The sequence below is a fragment of the Cynara cardunculus genome (genome assembly GCF_001531365.2).
Source record: "Cynara cardunculus var. scolymus isolate 2C chromosome LG 16, CcrdV1, whole genome shotgun sequence".
In the NCBI taxonomy this organism is placed as follows: Eukaryota; Viridiplantae; Streptophyta; class Magnoliopsida; order Asterales; family Asteraceae; genus Cynara; species Cynara cardunculus.
The window spans coordinates 401468-420955 of NC_037543.1; the positions used below are offsets into that span (position 1 = coordinate 401468).

At 36.2% G+C, this 19488-nt stretch overlaps 1 long non-coding RNA gene across 1 annotated transcript; it reads right to left on the reverse strand.

The window, feature by feature from the left end:
- Nucleotides 1–1257: 1257 nt before the first annotated feature.
- Nucleotides 1258–12293, reverse strand: LOC112528916. Its single transcript, XR_003070888.1, has 2 exons — nt 2956–12293; nt 1258–2847 (listed from the first exon to the last, which is right to left on the reverse strand). It is a non-coding gene; the product is annotated as an uncharacterized LOC112528916 (long non-coding RNA).
- Between the last annotated feature and the right edge of the window lie 7195 nt (nt 12294–19488).

Genomic DNA, 19488 nt, shown 5'->3' on the forward strand with positions numbered 1-19488 from the left:
CCCAACTCAAACTCAATAGCCATTTCTCAAGCTTGAACTCGACTCGAGAACTAGTTAAAAACTAAACTCGATTGCAAATTTCTAAACTCAAACTTGTTTGAAGCTCAAATCAAACTCAAATTTGAACTCTAATCAAGCTCACCCATCAAAATTTATGAAATTTTAAGGCTTTCTCTTATAAATTATGAAACTTAAAAACGTTCTTTAAAATTTTGAAAAACTAAAGTAATACACCTCAAACTTCATCACAAAAAAAATGAGGTTACAAACTTCTTTCACATAATTTTGAAAAACTACAGTAATGCACCTCAAATTTCATCGCAAAAAAAATGAGGTTACAAACTTCTTTCACACCCTCTCTTTTTATAACTCTCCATCCTTCTTTTATCATCGCTCTTCCAATGTGAAACAACTTCACCAACACTTCTATAATTTTTTTGTCGTTTTTAATTATGATTTTAAATAAAAAAAATTATTGATATAGTTTATATAATTAAAAATGCACGATATTACTTCATCTTTCTTTTATCATCGCTCTTCCAACATGAGACAACTTCACCAACACTTCTATAATTTTTTTGTCTTCTTTAATTATTATTTTAAATAAAAAAAATTATTGACATAGTTTATATAATTAAAAATGCATGATATTATTCAATTAAAAATACACGATATTATTCAAATATTTAAAAATAAGACACTTTTATTTCATTATATTGTACATATTATATTATAGACCGATTATATTTTTAAAACTAACTATATATAAAAAAATCGAGTATCTTACGAGTTTTTCGAGTCAAGTATTGGGTAATTCGAGTCGACTTCTTAATATGTTGAGTCGAGTTCGATTTTTAAAACTATATAAAAAAATCGAGTATCTTACGAGTTTTCCGAGTCAAGTATTGGGTAATTCGACTCGACTCCTTAATATGTTGAGTCGAGTTCAAGTTTGACCGAATCGATCTCGAATAGCTCGCGAGTTGTCTCGGTAACATTTACACCCCTACAACTGCCAATAATTCACAATCGATGATTTCTCAGTTTGGTCAGAACCTGCAGAACCTGCTTAAAGAACAATCATCCTTGCACCTCTCATTTATGCAAGAGAAGAAAAAAAGACTGACACAAGAATAACAGACAACCAAGGATAGCAAGATAAGAAATGAGATGAAATGAGAAGAAGAATAACAGACAACCAAATGAGAAGAATAACAGACAACCAAATGAGAGCAAGATAAGAAATGAGATGAAATGAGAACAAAACAAGAACATAGATGTTGCAGAAACAGATTGACCAAGACATCTTCAGTAGCTAACACAAGTACTCCATAGCCAACACAAGAAGACCTACAGAATGCGTACCATATAGCAAGGGTGAGCCAAGGCAACTAACTACAAGAGAAAACCAATAATACTATAACAAAAGACAATCGTATAAGTTACAGAAAACCGGAAGGTGGGTGATCTTGACAGTTGAACCACGGCATTGGGTGTCAACAAAACCAACATACAAAACGCAATCTAGCCGCACAAGCTTTTACACAAAAAATAGAGAAATCAGAAAATGGACAAAATAATGCTAAAGAAAGAAACACAGATTGCTGACAATCCGCAGGCACAACAATCCAATCGTTTTCAATTTTGTCTGAACCTGTGGTGGCATCTCTCAGACACAGAAAAAGGCCAGTAAAAAGAAAGCAAAGCAGATATAAACGATGGTGAGAAATGCCCACTAGAGTGATGTGAATGAGATATAAACAAGAGAAAGGTAAGTCACCGAAAGAGATGAACCAGGACATCCACTGCCACAGGTACTCCACGGCCAACTATATTATCAGGTTACTCACGTGTCATTGGGGAAGATGACCTACAATGTGCAACACATGGAACATAGCCAGACCGAAGAACCGAGTTTACTGTATACATAGCCAAAAAACCATGAAAGCAGACAGATACCTCCAAATTAACGAGTAATTAATCCAAACTAAACAGTAAATCAGTAATTCCCTCTATGATTTCTCAATCCTTTCAAACAAATGCTGGAAAACGAAGGGATAACAAGAATAAATACGTCCACACTATCCGTATATCACCCCAAAAAGGAAGAAATCAGTTCTCGGTCATTGCTTCATATTTAGCCATGATAGAAATAAATAAAAGAGCATTGGTCATAAAAGATGAAGATACCACTAGCCATCACGCAAAACTGAAATGAAACTTCAAATTCCATTCCCGAACGTCGACAGGGTTCACAGAACAACCAAAGATAAGAACACAGGAAAGAAAAAGGTCCAATACCCAAACGCTTTGATAGACCTGTTAGCAAGAGAAGATTCGAGATGATATTCTGAAGATGATGGGAAGACAAAAAACAAATAATGCTAACCATCATAAAAACCACACAACAACCGGGCACATAGTGATCTCGATAATCAGACCACATCGTTTGACAACCAAGTGACCAACCAACCTACAGATGAAGTACAATCACATCATGCAACTTCACACACAATGGAAATTCAGAAAGAACAGAATAAACAGACCAGTGTGGGGGCAAAAATACAAGTGTTGATGATTCACTAGCAATCATCTTCAGCTGAGTCAGAACCTGTGGAAAAAAAGAATTATCCTTGCACATTTTATATACGTTTAAGAACAATTATAAAGAAAAGAAAATGAGGTAAGAGTACTAAAAAACAAGTAAGAAAAACATGATACGAAATTAGAAAAAATGATGGGATGGTAAGATTCACACAAACAGATTTTACCAAGACATCTCCGTTAGATAAAATGAGTACTCCATACCCAACCATAATAGCAGGTACCAATGTCCAACCAAGAGACCTACAGAATGTGCATCATTCAGGAAGGAGAACATAAATGAACCCGAAACAACTAAAGGAAAACCAATAATGCAAAAACAGAGGACAATAGTAAAAAGTACAGAAAAACCTGAGAGTTGGACCATGATGTTTAGTATCAACAAGACCTACATACAAAATACAACTTTACACAAACCCAACATGCAAAAATTTACACAAAGAAAATTATGATGTTTAGTATCAACAAGACCTACATACAAAATACAACTTTACACAAACCTAACACGCAAAAATTTACACAAAGAAAATTGAGAACTCAAAGAACGGACAAAAATAGAGGCAAAGAAGAGAACATAGGTGCTCATGATTCCGTCGAAACACAACGATCCAATCATCCTCAGTTGTCTGAACCTGTGGCGAAAGAAGTGTATCCTTGTGTCACATGCCACAGAGAAAAAGGAAGGAAGAAGGAAGGCAGATATAACGAGATAAAGATAGATTTCACATAAGGGGATGGACCAAGACATCCGCTGCCAAGACACGACGGCCCAAAGAGAGTTGGTATGCATGTGCCATTGAGGAAGACGACCCGCTATATGCGACATGGGGAACAAAAAAGAAACTATAAAAGCAGGCTAAATTAATGAGCAATTAATCTAATGCCATCAACGAAAATGAAGGCAAAACCATAATAAATACAGCACATATGTCTACATTACGTGCAGATCACCCCCAAAATGGAAGAAAAGTTAGTTGGGATGCTTCAAATTTTGCTATGATTAAAATAAATAAAAGAATATCGGTTAACATAACATCTTTCATCTTATACCCCAGGGTAACACAAAACAGAAATCTACTTCTAATTTCACAAAACGTCCACAGGATCCACCGAACCACAGATAGCAACAAAACAGGAAAGACAATGATTCATCGACGCGAACACTTCAATAGACCTATTAGCAAATAGGCAAAAAGATCTCAAGATAACGAAAAGATGGAAAAGAGATAATACTTGATCAAAAGGCGATCACAAGAACTATACAAAACCAGCACATGGTGACCTCAGTGGACCTCTCTGTTTGGCACCAACCAAACCTACAGTCAAACCACAATCTCATCATGCAAGCTTACACACACTTGCAACTGAGAAATGAGAGAACAAAAAGAATAGTCAGGGAGGAAAATACAAGTGACAATGATTGACTAGCCGTCTTCTTCAGTTCAGCTCAGAACCTGTGGAATAACAATTACCCTTGTACATTCCATTTCCCAAGAAATAAAAAAATAAACAAAGTAAAAATAACAAAAACAACCAAGGACGAAATATGAGAAAATAAGAGCCTAGTAGAATCCACAGAAACAGATGGGCCAATATATCTTCAATAGCCAACACGTGTACTCCATGCATACCATGTAAGCGAGTGCCCATGCCCACCGAAGAAGACCTACAGCATGTGCATCATACAGCAAGGGGGTAGATGAGGCGACTACAAGGAAAAACCAACGACGCTAAAACAGAAGACGACTATAAGAAGATGATCATAAGAAATATAGGAAAACCAGAATGGTGATCTTGATATCTGAACACGATGTTCGGTTATCAACAAAACCTACATACAAGGAAGGTAGATTTCACATAAAGAGATGGACCAAGACATCCACTACCAAGCCACAACGGCTACATAGCTAGCTATAATACTCGGTTACGCATGTGCCATCGAGGAAGACGACCTACTATATGCAACATAGGAAATGGAAGAAAAAAAAAATTAGAGCAGGGTAAATTGATGAGTAATGAATCTAATAAAGCTAAATGCTTCCCTAAGATAAAAACAAAGAGAAGATTATCAGTTATAGAACATCTTTTATCTTCTACCCCATGGTATCACATGAAACTGAAATGATGCTGCTTCTATTTTTCATCTACGTTGACAGCATTTACAGAACCACAACCATAGAGAGCAACAAACCAGAAACGACCATGGTGAAATTGACGTGTGCAATTTGGTAGACAGACCTATTAGCAAATTAACAAAAGGAGGTCTCAGGATGATGGAAAAATGTAAAGAAGATGATGCTAAAGCAAAAGGCGATCATAAGAATTATATTAGAACAGCACACATGGTGACTTCAATCTTGGACCACTGTGTTTGATTCCAAACAAACCAACAAAAAGCACAATCTCATCATGCAAGCTTTTATACACGATAGCAATTCAGAAATGAGAGAATGAAAAAAACAGGGAAGACAACACAAGTGCCAATGATCCACTAGCGGCCTTCTTCAGTTCACTCGGAACCTGCAGAAAAACGATTACCTCACCAAGAAGAAGACATATACGGGAGTAACAAAAAAACAATGAAGGACGAAATGAAATAAAATGAGAGGATAGTAGAATTCACAGGAACATATAGACCACAGCATCTTCAATAGCTAACACCACGGCAAACCATATTGGTAGGTGCCCGTGCCCGTGCCCAACAGAATATGCATCATACAGCAAGGGGAACATAGACGGCCCCCTGCGAACCACAAGAAAAAACCAACAATTCTAAGACAGAAGATGATCATAAGAAACATAGAAAAACCAGAATGATGACCTTCATATATAAATATCATGTTTGGTATCAACAAAACCTACATATATTTTATATGGTAATATATTAAGAAATCATAAGGTGCTTTTTAAAGGGTAATTATTAATTACTTTCAAATAATGGGACAAAACAGGGGCAAGAAAGAAAACAAAAACAATACGGGCCCAGTAACTCATCGTTTCCTGAATCAATATGCAATCTCTCTACTTGGCCACATGACTTCAAGGGGTGAAATGGGAGCAACAGAAGGTTGTGGTTAGGATAGCATCACCAACTGAATTAGGAGAGTGCTAGACAGCATACAAGGGACAATCATCACTGATCAGAAGCTTTCTAGCACCTATCAACAGAAAACAAGCATAACCCTCGACCCCACCAGCATCTAAGTTGAGAGAATCCAAATCAATACAACAAATATCGGCAAGCCTACAGATAGAAATTGTGATGATCATAGCCATTCAGATAGAAATTGTGATGATCATAGCCATTTAGCACGAATTTAGACCTACAAACAAACAAGTAACTTGATGAATAATCAGGCAAGGACCATAAACAAAGCCCAGAAAAAAATGATTCAAGGATAGAAAGAAAAATACAATCACATCACGCAAATTCTCACACAATGGCAATCAGAAAGAGAAGAATAATCAGACCAGTGTTGAGGTCAAGAATACAACTGTCAATGATTCACTGGTGATCTTCAGCTAGGACACAACCTGTGGAAAAAAGAATCATCCTTGCACATTTAATATTAATATATGAAAAAAAAATAAGAAATTGATGTAAGAATAACAAAAACCGCCAAAAACAACAGGACAGGGAATCAAAAGAAATTATAGGAAAGTAGAATTCAGACACAGATTGATGAAGTGATCTCCAATAGCTAACACAAGTACCCCCAAAGCGAACCATAATAGCATGTACCAATACCCAACCGAAGAAGACCTAGACAATGTGCATCATTCAGCAAGGGGAACATAAATCAATCCAAGGCAACTACAAGAAAAACCAATAATGCAAAAGCAGAGAACCATAATAAGAATTATAGAAAAACCAGCACATGGTGATCTTGATCGTTGGACCATATGGTGATTGGTATCAACAAGACCTACATACAAAACACGAACTAATGACCCACATACAGAAATTTGAGAAATCAAAGGACAGAAAAAATGGTGGCAAGGAAGAAAACATAGGTACTGAAGATCCACCAGCAAGAACAACGATCCATTCATTCTCTAATCTGAACCTGTGGTGAGAGTAGTGTATCCTTCATCTCTGACACAGAAAAAGGGAAGGAAAAAAAAAGCAGATATAAATGAAAGGAAGGTAAATTTCACATAAAGAGATGGACCAGACATCCGTTGCCAAGCCAGAAAGGACTCCATAGCGAGCTATAGTAACTGGCATGCCATCGAGGAAGACGGCCTTCTACATGCAACATGGAGAACAAAAAGAAGACCATAGAGCAGAGTAAATCAATGAGTACTGAATCTGATAAAGCTAAATGCTTCAAATTTTGCCAAGATAAAAATAATTAAAAGATCATATATAGTTCATCTTCCTGTCTTTCATCCCAGAGTATCACATAAAACTAGAAGTCTGAAATGATGCTTCTACTTCCATTTTTCATAAACGTCCACAGGATTCACAGAACCACAACCACAGACAGCAACAAACCAGCCAAACCAGGAAGGACAATGGTCCAGTTGACCTGAATGTGCTCTTGTAGGCCTATTAGCAAATAAGCAAAAGAGGTCTTTAAGATGAAGGAAGATGTAGAAATCAAAATGCCATCACAAGGATTATATAAAACCAGCACACATCATGACTGCAACAATTGAACCACGGTGTTTGGCACCAAACGAACCTACAGACAAAGCACAATCTCATCATGCAAGCTTACATACAATGGCAATTCAGAAATGAGAGATTAAAAAGAATAGTGCCAAAGAAGAAAATACAAGTGCCAATGATTTGCTAGCTATCTTCTTCACTTAGTTCAGAACCTGCAGAAAAACAACTACCCTTCTCATTTACCCTAGAAGAAAAATGATATAGAAGTAACAAAAACACCCAAGGACGAAATGAGAGAAAATGATAGGATAGTAGTATTCATAGAAACAGATAGACCAAAACATCTTCAACAGCTGACACATGCACTCTACGGCGAACCATGACCATGTCCACCAAAGAAGACCTACAGAATGTGCATCATACAGCAAGGGAAACACAGATGAGCCCAAGGCAACAAGGAAAATCCATAATGCTAAAACAAAAGAATCATAAAAAAATATAGAAAAACCAGAACGATGATCTTGATATTTGAACCACGTTTGGTATCAACAAAACCTACATACAAGACGCAAACTAATCATGAAAGCTTACGCACGAGAAAATTTTAGATATCAAAGAATGGTCAAAACAGGGGCAAAGAAAGCTATAACAATACAGATCCAATAACACATCCCTTCTTAAATCAATATGCAACCTCTCTACTTGGCCACAACTTAGAGAGGTGAATGGCAACAGATGGATGTGGGATCAGGAGAATGCTACACAGCATACAAAAGACCATCATCATCAGTCAGAAGCTTCCTAGTACCTATCAACAAAGAAAACAAGCATAACCCTTCCCACCAGCATCTAAGTTGAAAAAATCAAAATTAATATAACCACAACCCACAGAAATTGGCAATAGGAATCGTGATGATGAACCCAGTAGCCATTCATCACAAACTTAGACCTACAAACAAACAAGCAACTTGATAAATAATCAGGCAAGAACCATAATGGAGATAAGGAGAAAATGACCTAAAGTCAGAAAAAATCACATCAGATATAACCATCCAATTGCTATGAAATGATGAACTGATGGCCAACTGTCCCTCAACAACCAACAAAACCCTAGAAACACACGAGAAATGATCTAATCATCCTTAAATGTGATACAAAAAACAATGTACAAAAGGTAATGAAAAAGAGCAACCAACTACCAAGTAACACTTCCAACCTATGAAGATACCACAGGGACCAGAACCACCTGACTGTACTGCAAAAAGCTGTAGATACAAGAACCTGGTTGTGAGTTCTTCAAGCCCAACAGTTTTTTTAGACAATGTATGAAATAAAATAACCACCAACTCTGCCATTTTGCAAATAACGATGCATCATCACGAAATCCTTGATTGACATCACCCGTCCTAACTTCTTGCAGCTCCAACACCAGTGACGCGACTGTTCTCCCAAAACGAATAGCTTTGCAATCAAAACAAATTATTATTGGGTAAAGAACCAGATGAATGTGGGATCATTCATCAGGAACTCCTTGAAAAATAATATCTAGTCACAGATACTCCCACCACGGACCAATAACCAGATTAATATGCAATAACGAATAGCTTTCAAATAAAACAAAGAAAAAAAATACAAGAAGAACCTGAATCTGTTACAAAGATCTCCTTCAGGAGCAAGCTACTCATAATTTCACACAACTATAAACCGGTATCCTGATGGATCTGCCATAACAAATAAGTTCACAAATAAAACAAAATCCCTGACGATAGAAAATACCAGTAGAACCTGAAATCTGCAGACATGAACCACTTGAATGATGATATCTGATCATAATTTCTCGCATCTATGAGCACATAACCCTATTGATCCTTATCACCTAATTACCTAATAGAAGATGCCACAAGAAGAGCCTGGAACCATTTAGCATGACCTCAATAATCCACGACCGAAAAAACTAAGTTATGTCGTAATGAAGAGCTTTCAAGTTTCACTATTACCATACACAAGATACTAGAAAAACAACCTGAGAACAGTTTATCCGAGATAACAGAACCTGAAGACAAACAGGTGTGGACATAAATATTGGCCTCACAAAAGCAACTTTTAAACCGGAATCTCAGTAGGTGATATAACAAACAGCTTTCAACTCAAACTCATTGCTCATGCGGTAACAGATCAACACACAATAAGATACAAAAGAGACCCGTGTCCAAGTTACAAAGAAGATCCTGAAAACCGTTGGGATAGAGATCTGGCCTCTAATATCCGAACTGAATATGGAACTTATTTGTGAAAAATACGTAACCGGCCATAGAAATAGACATCAATTCTACCACAACCCAAATAACAGCTTTGAAACTGTCATCATCTGATGCAGTATAAGAAACACCTTTTTGACAAAACCATTAACTTCAAATTTGAAGAATTTGAGACCATTTACCCAAAGTAAAACCATTTGAGGCATCGTTTTTCACCGAAAGAACAAGGGCACGGATCCAACCACCAGTGTCCTGAATCAACATGCAACCTCTCTATTTGGTCACAACCTTAAGAGGTAAAACGAAAGCGACAAACAGCTGTAGATAAGATCGTCACCAAATGAATGAGAACCCTACACAGTATCAAGGACAATGATCAACACACCTCTCCCCAAATTTAGTTCTACAATAAAAACAATGACTAACCTCATAAATGATCATGCAAGCACAACGAAACCCACAAAATGCCGCAGCTATCAACACATAAGCAATACTACTAAATCCATAAGCCTCACAAGGCAGGCAAAAGTTAAAAGTAACCAAGGTAGCAAGAGCAGACAAGATCAGATATAACGATCTAATTGCTAAGAAATGATGAACCAACAGCCAGCTGTCTCTCAACTACCAATAGGCCTAGTTTCATTTAAAGATCTCTTCTTCATCCCTCGGCTAAAGTTTTTTTACAGGAGCTATGAATCAAGAAAACGCCTCGACTGTCACGGCACCTGTAGTAGGACACAGAACTAATCGCGATGCCCACTATAACACACACAAAATTACCAACTGCACCTCATTGTAATGCCAAACAAATTGAATAAGAGAAAAGGCAACCAACATTCAAGTATTACTCCAATGAAGAAAACCCACAATGACCAGTATAACCGGATCCCACTGCAAGCAGCCAAAAATACATGCCCTTGGTCATCTTGTAAAAACAATCTTGATGCTAACATATCAAAAGCATAACCGGGAACCTGTCGTTCTGCCGTAACAGATAGCTTTACAACTGAAATTCATCACCAAATCACCTCATAATGAGTACCTGCAATGAGATACCCGGCCACAAGTTCTCGCACCAACAGGAACGTAACCCTGACAGTTACTAAGCTATTACCAATAAGAAGTTACTGAAGAACCTGAACTTATCGAGAACGGAACATAACCTCGTCATAGTTTCTCCCACCTACAGGCCAATAACCCACTTCATCTGCTCTAATAAATAGCTTATCGAAATCGTATTATAAACAAAGGTAGAAGATTCCAGGATTTACAACTGAAATTCATCACCAAATCACCTCATAATGAGTACCTGCAATGAGATACCCGGCCACAAGTTCTCGCACCAACAGGAACGTAACCCTGACAGTTACTAAGCTATTACCAAAAAGAAGTTACTGAAGAACCTGAACTTATCGAGAATGGAACATAACCTCGTCATAGTTTCTCCCACCTACGGGCCAATAACCCACTTCATCTGCTCTAATAAATAGCTTATCGAAATCGTATTATAAACAAAGGTAGAAGATACAAGAAGAACCTGGAATCCTTACAACTCCAAGCACTAACGAACCAATAACCTGATAGATTTGTCATAATCTAATATAGTTATCATCGAAGATGAAGATATAAGATGAACCTGAAATCCGTTGTCATCAACTGCTTGTACAGTAATTACTCTAAATCTCACATCTTCAACCGATAACCATATTGATCTGTCGTATCAAATAGCTTGACAGGCAAAAAAAACGAATGACGTTAAACAAAATAAAACCGATCATAAGAACCATGCAAGAAACCTTGCACATGGTGATCTTAATGATCAGACCGATCTCGACACCAAACAAGCCTACAAACAAAATACAATCACATCATGCAAGTTCACACACAATTGTAGTTGAGACAATAAACAAGATAGTGTTACGGTCAAAGATACAAGTGCCAATGATTCACTAGCAATCATCCTCAGCTCAGTCAAAACCTGTGGAATGAAAAATTATCGTTGCATATATGTTAAAGAGAAAAAATAATAATATGAAAGAAAAGAAATCTCGAATAGAAAACACAGGTACTCCATAACAGCAGGTACCGATGTCCAACACAAGGGACCTACAGAATGTACATCATTCAGCAGAGGCAACATAAATGAACCCGTGACTACTAAAAAACATTAATGCAAAAGCAAAGGACAACAATAAGAATTATAGAGAAACCAGCAAATGGTGATCTTGATAGTTGGATCATGGTGTATCAACAATACCTACATACGAAACACAAACCAATCACACAAACATACACAAAGAAAGTTGAGAAATCAATGGAAGGAAAAAATAGCGGCAAGAAAGAAAAGTTGAAGATCCACCAACATGAAAACCAATAATGCAAAAGCAAAGGACAACAATAAGAATTAAAGAGAAACCAGCAAATGGTGATGTTGATAGTTGGACCATGGTGTATCAACAATACCTACATACGAAACACAAACTAATCACGCAAGCATACACAAAGACCACCAACATGAAAACCAACAATGCAAAAGCAAAGGACAACAATAAGAACTATAGAGAAACCAGCAAATGGTGATGTTGATAGTTGGACCATGGTGTATCGACAATACCTACATACGAAACACAAACTAATCACGCAAGCATACACAAAGACCACCAACATGAAAACCAACAATGCAAAAGCAAAGAACAACAATAAGAATTATAGAGAAACCAGCAAATGGTGATCTTGATAGTTGGACCATGGTGTATCAACAATACCTACATACAAACACAAAATAATCACGCAAGCATACACAAAGACCACCAACATGAAAACCAATAATGCAAAAGCAAAGGACAACAATAAGAATTATATAGAAACCAGCAAATGGTGATCTTGATAGTTGGACCATGGTGTATCAACAATACCTACATACAAACACAAACTAATCACGCAAGCATACACAAAGGAAGTTGAGAAATCAATGGATGGAAAAAACAGCGGCAAGAAAGAAAAGCTGATAAGGAAGATCTGTTCATTCTCAGTTGTCTGAACCTGCGATGAAAGAAGTGTATCCTTACATCTCTTGACACACAGAAAAAATGAACTAAGGAAAAAAGAAGGCAAGTATAAACGAGAGGAAGGTAGATTTCACGTAAAGAGATGGACCAAGACATCTGATGCCAAGCCACAAAGTCTTGGCCCGCTAGGAAGACGACCTACCATTTGCAATATGGAGAACTGACAAAAAAGAAAAACTATGAGACCAGGCTAAATTGATGTGTGATGAATCTAAAGTTAGGTGCTTCAAATTCCGCTAAGATAAAAATAATTAAAAGATTATGGGTTATAGTTCATCTTCCATCTTTTACCCCAGGGTATCGCACAAAACTAAAAGGATGCTTACTTCCATTTTTCATAAACGTCCACAGGATTCACAGAACCACCACCACACAAGGCAACAAACCAGGAAAGACAATTGTCCAATTGGCGCAAACGCTTTGGTAGACCTAATAGCAAATAAGCAAATAGAGGTCTCAAGATAATGGGAAGATGTAGAAAGAAATAATTGTAAATCAAAAGGCGATCACACGTATTATACAAAAACAGTATACATGGATTACGGTGTTTGGCACCAAGCAAACATACAGTCATCTCTCATCATGCAAGCTTATACTCGATTGCAATTCAGAAACGAGAGAACAGAAAGAACAATCTCAGGGAAGTGCCAATGACCGACTAGTGGTGAGATGGCAGCAATAGAAGGTTGTGGTCAGGATACTGTCACGAATCGGGAGAATGCTAGACAGCATACAACGGACAATCATCACCAGTCAGAAGCTTCCTAGTCCTATCAACAAAAAAAAAAGCATAACCCTTCCCCCACCAGCATCGAAGTTGGAAGAATCCAAATCAATATTCAAATATCAGCAATCTACAGAAACTGGCAATAGAGATAGTGATGATCAAACCAGCAGCCATTTAGCACAAATTTAGACCTACAAACAAATAACAAGTAGCTTAATTAAATAATCAGGCAAGGACCATAAAGTCCAGGAGAAGTGACAAAGGTTAGAAAAAGAATATCAGATAGAACCATCCAATTACTACATAATGATGAACCGATGTCCAACTGTCCCTCAACAACCAACAATACCCTAGAAACACAAGAAATGATCTAATCATTCTTAATTGTGATACAAAAGATTGTATGAAAGGTGATGAAAAAGAGCAACCGACTATCGAGTAGTACTCCTACCTATGAAGATACCACAGGACCTGACCACCTATTGTACAGCAAACAGCCGCCATCAAGTAATACTCCAAGCTAAGAAAATACCACAGGGACCAGACCACCTATTGCACTGCAAACAGCCATAGATGCAAGAACCTGGTTGTGAGTTCTTCCAAACCAATTTTTAAATGCGAATGTGTCAAATAAGTCCTATTGCACTGCAAACAGCCATAGATACAAGAACCCGGTCGTGAGTTCTTCCAAACCAATTTTTAAATGAGAATGTGTCAAATCAGTCCTATTGCACTGCAAACAGCCATAGATACAAAAACCTGGTCGTGAGTTCTTCCAAACCAATTTTTAAACGAGAATGTGTCAAACAAGTAACCACTAACTCCCAAATTTATTTTTTTTAATAAATTATTCCCTTTTTCTATTTGGGTTGCTAACTCAACGGTAGAGTACTCGGACCTCTTTTAGGGATTCCAATCTAGAAAAAGAAAGGAAATCTATTAGTTATTCGTTAAAGTTTAAGTACAATCTGTAAATCCATCGTGGGACCAATATACCTTGCGGCTCGTACTGTTTGTTGGCCATAATTCATGAGCCAATTTGTCAATTTTTTGTATTCTTTTGAATAGGAAAAAGAGTGGATCTGCAGGGTTACGAAAAAATTGTTCGTCATTTTTTCATAACAGGTAACTTCAAACAGAAATTGATTATCAGATCTTCAAATAATGCATCATACCAACAAATTCCTTGATGACATTACCCGGCCATAACTTCTTGCAGCTCCAACAGAGCGACCCAGGTGTTCTCCAAAAACGAACAGCTTTGCAATCAAAACAAGTTATTATCGAATATAGAAGTTACTTGGGGATCATTTATCAAGAATTCCTTCACAAATAGTATCTAGTCACAGATTTACCACCCACGGACCAGTAATCAGATTAAATGCCATAACATAGCTCTCGAATAGAAATTGAATTGTCATCAACGGAAGAATATATGAGAAGAACCTGAATCTGTTACCAAGATCTCCTTCAGAGGTCTACTCATAATTTCACACAACTACAAGCCAGTATCCTGATGGATCTGCCATAACAAATAAGTTCGCAATTGAAACATAACTATCGATATAGAAATACCAGTAGAAGAACCGGAAATCTGCCGACAAACCACTTGAGTGATGAGATCCTATCATAATTTCTCGCATCTATGAACACATAACCTACGATCTGCCATGGCTTATCACCTAATTACCTAACAGAAGAAGATGCCACAAGAAGAGCCTGGAACCATTTAGCATATACTCCTTGATAATCCATGATCAAGGAAAACTAAGGTATGCCATAACAAAGAGCTTTCAAATTTCACCATTACCAAGTACAGAACATACTAGAAAAAGAACTCCAAAACAGTTTGTCCGAGATAAAAGAAGAACCTGAAAGCAAATGGGTGTCGTGGGTAAATGTATCTGTCCTAACAAACTTCTTCAAAAATCTGAATGTTGGTCGATGATGTAACAAACAGCTTCCGAATCAAACTTGTTCAATGCAGTAACAAATAGCTTACAGATCGTAAAATACGAAAGAGACCTGTGGAACTGTTTGTCCAAGTTGCGAAAAGAAGATCCTGAAAACCATCAAGGATAAAGGTCTGGCCTAAAAACATTCTGTGAGAAACCATTTGAGGTTTTCCACCACAGGTATAAAGAACACATGTCGTTAATCAACATGCAACCTCTCTATTCAGCCACATAACCTTAAGAGGGGAAAATGAAAGCAAAAAAGATAAGATGGTCACCAAATGAATGAAAAACCCTAGACAGCTTCAAGGACAAACATAACCACAACACAGCTTTCTAGTACCTATCAACAAAGAGAACAAGTATAACCCCTTCCCCTAGCCAGAGCCCAGAATCAATAGGATGTGAGCTGAGAGAGAACAAATATATCAGGAGACTACGAACAGAAATATAAATCATGATGATCAACCAAGACAATTAGCAGAAATTTGGACCTATAAGAAAACAATGACTAACCTCATAAATGATCATGCAAGCATAAAGAAACCGGTAACGCAACTATCTACCCATAAACAGAACAATTGAATTTTAGAGAGAGGCACAAAAATAAAGTAACCAAGGTAGTAAGGAGCATTCGGATATAACCATCCAATTGCTACGGAACGATGAACCAACTGCCAGCTGTCTCTCAACAGCCAATATAACCCTGAACACACAAAATTATCGAACTGCACTTCATTGTGATGCCAAAAACAAATTGAATAAGAGCCGACAAAAGAGAACAACCAACGGTCAAGTAATTCTTACTCCAATGAAGAAAACCCACAATAACCACTACAACCGGATCCCACTGCAAACAGCCATAAATACATGCGCCTGGTCATTATTCTTGTAAAAACAATTTATGATGCTAACCAATCAAAAGCATAACCAGTCTCTGTCGTTCTGCCATAACAGATAGCTTTACAACTGAAACAATCATCAAAATTATACCTCGAATGTATCCAACCACGAGTTCGCACACCTACAGAACCGCAACCCTGACAGTTAACAAGCTATTACCAAAGAGAAGTAACAGAAGAACCTGGATTTATCGAGAATGCCTTGGAATATAACTTCGTCATAGTTTCTCCCACCTACGGACCAATAACCCACTTGATCTGCTCTAACAAATAGCTTATTGATATCGTATTATCATCAAAGGTATAAGATACGAGAAGAACCTGGAACCCTTTACTAACAAATTCGCGCACCAATGAACCAATAACCTGATAGATTTGTCATAATCTAATATAATTATCATTGAAGATAGAAGATGAAGAACCTGAAATCCGTTGTCATCAACCGCTTGTACATTAATATCTACTCAAAATTTCTCACATCTTCAACCGATCACCATATTGATCTGTCGTATCAAATAGCTTGAGAGTCAATATTTTACATGCTACCTAATCATAATTTCTCTCGACCATAAACCAACAACTCAAACGTAAACTAACAACTAGCTTTGACCTCGACATCCTCAAGCATAGAAGATGCTTGAAAAAAACCGTTTGTTCAACATTCGAGAAGAAGAACCTGAAGGATCTAGCCTAACAAACATCCTTGAAATCGAAATTATGGATCATTGCCGTAACAAACAGCTTTAAAATCGGAATCGGAGCCTAACAAACAGCCTGGAAGTCGAATTATCGATCGATGCCGTAACAAACAGCTTTGTAATCAAAATTGAAACCGAAGCCTAACAAACAGCCTTGAAATCGAAAATTATCTATCGATACCGTAACAAACAGCTTTGAAATCGAAATCAACGCACGTATAGCATATAAGAGAAAGAGGAACCCTGTAAACCGTTGTGGATGAAGATCTTTCACAAAAACGTTGAAATTAAACCATCAATCGATGTCTCTTAACAAACAGCTTTCAAATCGAAATCATAAAACACATAATAGAGTAGAAGAATCTAAAAACAGTTGCAGATTAAGATCGGCCACCGGATGATGGGAATTAGGAAGAACCTGGAAACCTTATCAACTGGGTGGGGGTAGATGAGGATGAGGATGAGGACGTCGGTTTTATATATATATAGAAAGATGTCGGTTTGATATATATATATATATATATAGAAAGATGTCGGTTCGGGAATGACGCGTAAGTCAAACGCGGAATTAGTCGGTATGGTTTGGTCAATTTTGACGTGTCAACTATTTTCTAGGTTTTTAACTGATGACGTCATTGTGATTTGTTTATTACATTAAGGGTCCTTGTGATTTATAAATATTTATGGGATTGGTCCCTCAAGATAATTTCGTTAAAGAAAGTTTGAGTAAATTACGTTTTTCATCCCTGCGGTTTGTTGACGTTTTTATACTTTTGAACAGGGCCGTCCTTGGGGGAGGGTGACACGGGCGCACGCCCAGGGCCCAAAAATATCAAGGGGCCCAAATTTTTTCTTAAAATACAATAGTAGTCTAAAAGAATTTAATAAATTAAAAAAAAACCAAAAAATTGTAGCATATAATAAAAGACAAAAAAAAATTAGTAGATAATAAAGGCACAAAAATATAATTACTAATTACATTGGAGAAGAAAATAAAAAATTAATTGGTCATTCATCATATGCTATTGTTTATTGTCTTTTTAATTTTTTTTATTTCTAATAAGGTCCAATGATATTGGTTATTGTTATCTCTATGTTTGACCGTTTTTGTGCTTCAACAATTCAACGCTAAGATCATGTGTTTGCTATTGCTATATATTTTTGTTGGATATTTTTATCAATTTCTGCTTTTATTGACTATTGCTATTTGGTTATCTTGTTCTAATTGTTTTTGTTTATTGTTATATATTTTTGTCTCTACATAAAATATTTTACTATTGTTTGTCAATCAATCTATTGTTCTTATAATTTATGACATGTTTCATGGTTTTGTGATTAATCAATAAATTTCTTCTACTAGATGTATTTAGTAACGTCGCTTATATATATATCATGTTTCATGAACTTTTAATTTTATCATCTTATTTTAGTTGAAGAAAAAAAGAAGGAAAATAGAATTTAAACATTTTCATCAATTGTTTGACTTATGTATATTTCATTGGGATTCCATCGTATCACAAGATTTTATTTAAGTGTTCAAATGATCATTTGTTAAGCTTGCATATTATATGTTTAATTCAATATTTATTCTTATTGGATCTCAATTGATCACTTTTTCTTTCATATTTTTATTGATCATTAATTATCTACTTGTATAGAAAACCTTAATGATCTTTTTTATTATTGATCTCTCATTGACCCTCATAATTATTTCATTCACACGAATTCTTTTTTTGTATCAAAATAACACATATTTCTTGTTATTAAGATTTATTTCCTCACTAAATTATTATCATTTATTGTACTCAATATACTAATAAAAAAATTTATTGAATTTTTTTTTCGTACATACCGAGGGTCATACAAGAAAAGCAAACTTTGACGATGCACTTTTTAGAGATGACATGTTTCCACTACAAGTTATAACATGTCGTTGTTATATACTCTTTCTGATGATAAATGAATTTTTTGCGACGACAAGTCATTGCCCTGTTTCTTGCAGTGGGCCCTGTTTTTACATTCGCCAAGGGCTTATAAAATGTCAGGAGCGGACCTGCTTTTGAAACTATGATGTTTTCATCCGTATGAGCATATGACTCACCATTCATTGTTGTTTTCGTTCTTATAATTTATATTTGTTGATGTTTCGTTTTTTATAAGGTAGAAGTTAGTTTTGGAACGAAAATAAAAATAAATTGTAAAGTATAATGACAAAAACCTTAATTTCCAGTAAATTGTTGACAAAAACCTTAATTTCCAAACCGTAGGGACTAAAGTTAAATTTAAATAAAAATAAATTGTAAAGTATAATGACAATAAACCTTAATTTCCAATAAATTGTAAAGTATAATGACAAAAACCTTAATTTCCAAACCGTAGGGACTAAAGTTAAAAAGATTAACAAGTCATAGGGACAAAAAGCATAATATACTCTAAGTGATCATTTGGTTCATGGAATTCGAATAAATTTAATGGAATTTAAATGATAAATTCATTTGATCAAATTCTAATTTTTTTTGTTTAGTTCATTTTTTTAAAATTGATGAAATCCTTCAAATTCCATTGAATTCCACAAATCAATGAATTAATCATTATTTGGCATAATGGAAGGAATTGAATTTTGTCACCGCCCACCACGACCATGCCACTATTGTTCGTCAT